General features: G+C 41.4%; 1 long non-coding RNA gene across 1 annotated transcript; it reads right to left on the reverse strand.

Moving 5' to 3' along the window:
* Positions 1-997: 997 nt before the first annotated feature.
* Positions 998-3,544, reverse strand: LOC116354384 (uncharacterized). Its single transcript, XR_004203574.1, has 2 exons — positions 3,384-3,544; positions 998-1,440 (listed from the first exon to the last, which is right to left on the reverse strand). It is a non-coding gene; the product is annotated as an uncharacterized LOC116354384 (long non-coding RNA).
* Positions 3,545-6,017: the final 2,473 nt, after the last annotated feature.

Raw genomic sequence — 6,017 nt, forward strand, 5'->3', positions numbered from 1 at the left:
TATATACTGTATTCTATACTATTCTACTGTATCTTAGTCCGTTCCGCTCATCCATATGTATATAGTCTTAATTCATTCCTACTTAGATTTGTGTCTATTGGATATATGTTGTGTAACTTGTTAGATATTACTGCACTGTCGGAGCTAAAGCGCAAGCATTTCGCTACACCCGCAATAACATCTGCTAATCACGTGTATGACCAATAAAATTTGATTTGATTTATGACTTCATGACCGATGGACAATCCCAGAGATACTGTGCATAATGATGAGATGTATTCCCATGTGGACAGATTTTGACGGGAGTGGACCCTCTCGTGTCGCCTCTTCCTCTCTGACAATCCCTGTAGGGGCACTTTCACAATGGGTTATAGGCCACAGGTTACGTTACACAAACCGGGAAGTGTTAACCAGGAAGTGTTAACACAGGTGAGAGGAGAGCATGCGGTTCTTAGCGTCTCATTCGAACACACTTTATCACATTTGTACTGTAATCAAATGTAGCCCTAATGGAAAGGTGTATTTTGAATTATGAATAGCTAAACTTCCTTGCCGGGCTGGCCCCAAGGGGCCAGGGTTCCGGTCTAGCAGCACGGTTTGTACGGCTCCTACAGTTTTGCTTCAGTACTGCAGTTTAACTGACACCCCACCCAGAAAGACAATTTCCATACTGTAAGATGGCCACATTATTTATTATTTATTTAACTAGGCAAGTCAGTTAAGAACAAATTCATATTTACAATGGCGGCCTACACCGGCCCAACCCGGACAACACTTGGGACAATTGTGCACCACCATATGGGACTCCCAATCACAGCTGGTTGCGATACAGCCTGGATTCAAACCAGGGTGTCTGTAGTGACGCCTCTAGCACAGATGCAATGCCTTAGACGCGAGTCCTAGAGAAGTCAGATTTTAAAAGTCCTAATAACACACTTTAATCATGACTTAGTGCACAAAACACCCATTCAATTATTCAAATAATTGAGGCTGAGGACAAAAACAATTTTTTATCACTCACAACGAAGATATTAACATTTTATATTCATCCAAACAATGTCATGTTTTTGGATGACGTCGCCGCTGGTTGCGCTGCTCCCTGTGCGCTAATAGTAATACATGTATTTTATTTTGCGCTTTTCATTAAAGAGAATCTCAAAGACCCTGTAAAAACAAACAAAAGAAATGTGGAGATCTGTCAGGTCTTGGGCGATGGTCTTCCACAGATTCAGATAAGGTGTTGTTCAGAAAGGCTGGGCAGTAGCTTACGAGGAGGGAGCTTCGATGGCACAGAGAGGGAGCAGTGTCAGTCTGTTACTTAGACAAGCCCAGAGATCTTCATCAGGCACCCCGTCTGTTGTCTCCTCCTCCTCCTCCTCTGTAGGTAGGCTGGATAGTCCACTACTGAAGTGTAGCACCCATCTGGGTGATGCTTGGCAGCTATAAGCGCCAGAAAGATCACCACACATAGGCAGTAGTCAGGAAACAGTTCCCTATGAGGTGGGCCCTCTCAAGTTTAAAATGTTTAATGTCACATGCACAAGTCCACATCGTTGATGCAACCAGCAATAAAAAAGAAGCTTATGCTGTATTGATGCGTCATTCAAATGATTGAATAACCAGCTACCTAACCACCTAGCCAAGCAGAAAACAAACTGTCGTGCCATTAGTCCAGCAACTCCATTGGACAAAACCACCCAATATTAAGAAAATTCAAGAAGTCACAAAAACAAATAATTGCTTAAAAATGCAATCAACATACTTAAAACAACAAAATATTTACAAATGTACAGGAGCCCTCTGCATAGTCTTCCTCACTGCGCCACTGCAACAACGGAATGCTGATCAATATAGATTTATGCGAAGACTTTACGAGAACAGGTTACCTTGAAAACAACGGTCTGATATGTTGCACGCAGTCTCCAGTTCTTAAATTATTTCAATATTTGGCCGTACCACCTGGAAATGTCTACGTTTTTTACCACGTCACTGCCGGTTGAGTGCCATTTCCTCTTTTACTCGCGAGTCATTGGACCAAAAGGCATCCCAGCCTCAGCATTCATTCACACAGCAAGCCATGGAGTAATACTTCCTTCAATTTGTGCTGGATTTAATTCACTGCAGTTTTCATCTCAAACGTGTAAGCGATTGTTGTATTCAATTTCCTATTTAGGCATATCCAAATGTTTACTTTCTGAATTGCAGCGACACAGTTCTCGCCTCGTCTCTTGCTTTTGGTCGCGGCATTAATTAATTTACAACATATCATAGTGGGTGGGACTATGTTAACTGCTTGGATCATCTTTCAAACAAGTCCAAAGGACGGAGCTCAATTTCTGTAATGATTAATCTGTTCTATTTGCAAGGAATATTTCCAAACATTTAACGTTTATCTGAACATTCTCTTCGCAATGGATCAAGTTGTCACCCTCATCAGAATTAATTTAACAATTTTTAGACATAGGCCTACTACATTTGAATTGATTAGTCTAGGCTACATTTAATTGACTAATTTGCTTAATTTGAGTTTATATTGGCATGTCATATGACATGCCAATACAAGCTAAAGTTATTTGTAGAAAGCCTAAAGACAAATGGGGATAGCCTGAATTTGTAAAATGCAAATTCCAACAAGCAATTTGGACCACACGGTGCGCGCTGCCCCTATTGGAATATTCTCAATGGTATGAATGAACATTCCTGCTGCGCTGAGTCGCTCCTTGTGGTTCCGAGGTAGACTTTGAGAGAGATGTGAAAGACGAGCAGTGGTCGCGGTAAAAGATTACCTTCGCTGTCAGTTGCGGTGTTAATGACCTAGTCGGAACTATGAACTGACATTTCAGACTGGCTAACTGGATATAGTTCCCTTGTTCCGAATAGCACATTAACGCTACACATTAATTCGCCTTCTCAGATGACACATTGGTTGATTTTGGTTCGTCAGTGCCTTGTTCACATGCTAGTCGGAAGTCGAACATTTCCACCTTGTAGTTATACATGTGTGGCGTTCAACTAATCAGCAAGTCAAATTTCCGCGTTTCCTAGTTCAGACTGGCGTATGAATGCAGCGTAGGTCTGAAATTATCAGTAACACCTTAGTCACTTCTTGGACTTTTCATTGAGACATGTCTAGTGCGGAAATATCCCACGTAACCTAAAAGCAAATTGATGCTTGATCTGTATGTGGTCGGAGGCTCCGTATGGAGGGTGTGATGCAATTGCGAAGCCACCGGAGGCACACAGAGGCCAAATTGAGTTCTGTACTGCATCGCAGTGCGCCTCTCAAATTTTGTAACAATGCTGAGTGCTTCATGTAGCTCCGCATTGACCTGATTGGTTGACGGTAGGTGTGTGCGGGAGGTCCAGTATAAACACATACTTACTACCTTGACAACCTCCTTCATAACAGTTGTGTAGAGGCCGTATCGCAGTAAATGCTGTACGGTCACTGCAGAAGTCCGATTGACCATGCAGAGCCTTTTATGCAGCTATTCCCAAACTCGATCCTTGGGACCCAACTGGGTGCAAGTTTTGGGGTTTTGCCAGCTGATTCAAATAAAGTAATCATCAAGCGTTGATTATTTTAATCGGCTGTGTGGTGCTAGGGCAAAAACCTAAACGTGCACCCCTCCCCAGGACCGAGTTTGGGAAACACTGGCCTAATGACTCATTTCTCTTGACAGAACACCCACTGAAATGCTGCTAAATTGGAATATCCTTCTGATTGGTGTTTCCTTGACTAATGTAGGCCTATAGACTAGTCATTCTAACTCTGAGCTCTAAATAAGTAACTGTCCAGTGAAAATCTCACTTAAAAGTTCATAATCTGTCAACTCGTAGCCAAATAATGTTGTTGACTTGTCCTTTACTGGGGTTGGTGGCCAAAAGCATACATTATAAAGAAAACCCCCACCTCAAGCTTGAATCTCAAGCAGGCTGTTTTTAAAAAATGCTTGCCTGTTTCCTCCATACAGTTGTTTTTAGAAAGTATTCACATCTCTTAACTTTTTCCACATTTTGTTGTTACAGCATGAATTTAAATTGATCAAATGTAGCTTTATTTTCACTGGCATACACATAAACCCCATAATTAAAAAGGGGAATTATGGTTTTTGAAATGTTTACAAATGACTTAAAAACAACATTGAAATATCTTTAGTCAATAAGCAATATGGCAAGCCTAAATAAGTTCAGAAACAAGTCATAGTAAGCTGCATGGACATCATCTCTGTACCCCTCACAATTATCTGTAAGGTCCCTCAGTCAAGCTGTGAATTTCAAACTGTTTCAACCACCAATTCCTTGCAAAAAAGGGAACATATTGGTAGATGGGTAATAAAATAAGAGCAGACATTGAATATCCCTTTGAGCATGCTGATGTTTTTCATTACACTTTGGATGGTGTATTAATACACTTAGTCACTACAAAGATACATGTGTCCTTCCTGACTGTTGACAGAGAGGAAGGAAACCAACTCAGGGATTTCAGCATGAGGCCAATGGTGACTTTAAAACAGTTAGAGTATAATGGCTGTGATAGGAGAGAAGCTGAAGTTGCTGGATATTGTTGGAAACTGGAACACGCTGTCGATCCAGAACATGCTCAATGGGTGACATGTCTGAATATGCAGGCCATTTTCAGCTCTTAGACGTATTGTGTACAAATGCTTGTGACAAGGGACAGTGCGTTTGGGGATTAATGGCACGACAATGGGACTCAGGATCTCGTCACGTTATCTCTGTACGTTCAAATTGCCATCGATAAAATGCAATTGTGTTCGTTGTCCGTAGCTTATGCCTGCCCATACCATAACCCCACCACCACAATGGGGAACTCTGTTCACAACATTGACATCAGCAAACCGCTCGCCCACACAACGCCATACACGCTCAATATGTGCTCAATATGTGTAGGTAATCCTTTCTAATGCAGATTTTTTTATGTACAGTTGAAGTCGGAAGTTTACATACACTTAGGTTGGAGTCATTAAAACTTGTATTTTTAACCACTCCACAAATTTCTTGTTAACAAACAACAGTTTTGGCAAGTCGGTTAGGACATCTACTTGTGCATGACACAAGTCATTTTTCCAACAATTGTTTACAGACCGATTATTTCACTTATAATTCACTGTATCACAATTCCAGTGGGTCAGAAGTTTACATACACTAAGTTGACTGTGCCTTTAAACAGCTTGGAAAATTACGGAATATTATGTAATGGCTTTAGAAGCTTCTGATAGGCTAATTGACATAATTTGAATCAATTGGAGGTGTACCTGTGGGTGTATTTCAAGGCCTACCTGCAAACTCGGTGCCTCTTTGCTTGACATCATGGGAAAATCAAAAGAAATCAGCCAAGACCTCAGAAAAAAAATGTTCATCTGTACAAACAATAGTACGCAAGTATAAACACCATGGGACCACGCAGCCGTCATACCGCTCAGGAAGGAGATGCGTTCTGTTTCCTCGAGATGAACGTACTTTGGTGCGAAAAGTGCAAATCAATCCCAGAACAACAGCAAAGGACCTTGTGAAGATGCTGGAAGAAATGGGTACAAAAGTATCTATATCCACAGTAAAATGAGTCCTATGTCGACATAACCTGAAATGCCGCTCGGCAAGAAAGAAGCCAATGCACCAAAACCACCATAAAAAAGCCAGACTATGGTTTGCAACTGCACATAGGGACAAATATCGTAATTTTTGGAGAAATATCCTCTGGTCTGATGAACAAAACTAGAACTGTTTGGCCATAATGACCATTGTTATGTTTGGAGGAAAAAGGGGGAGGCTTGCACGCTGAAGAACACCATCCCAACCGTGAAGCATCATGTTGTGGGGGTGGCAGCATCATGTTGTGGGGTGCTTTGCTGCAGGAGGGGCTGGTGCACTTCACAAAATAGATAGCATCATGAGGTAGGAAAATTATGTGGATATATTGAAGCAACATCTCAAATCAGTCAAGAAGTTAAAGCTTGGTCGCAAATGGTTCTTCCATGTTCAAATCAAATTTA

This window comes from Oncorhynchus kisutch, linkage group LG17 (genome assembly GCF_002021735.2).
Source record: "Oncorhynchus kisutch isolate 150728-3 linkage group LG17, Okis_V2, whole genome shotgun sequence".
In the NCBI taxonomy this organism is placed as follows: Eukaryota; Metazoa; Chordata; class Actinopteri; order Salmoniformes; family Salmonidae; genus Oncorhynchus; species Oncorhynchus kisutch.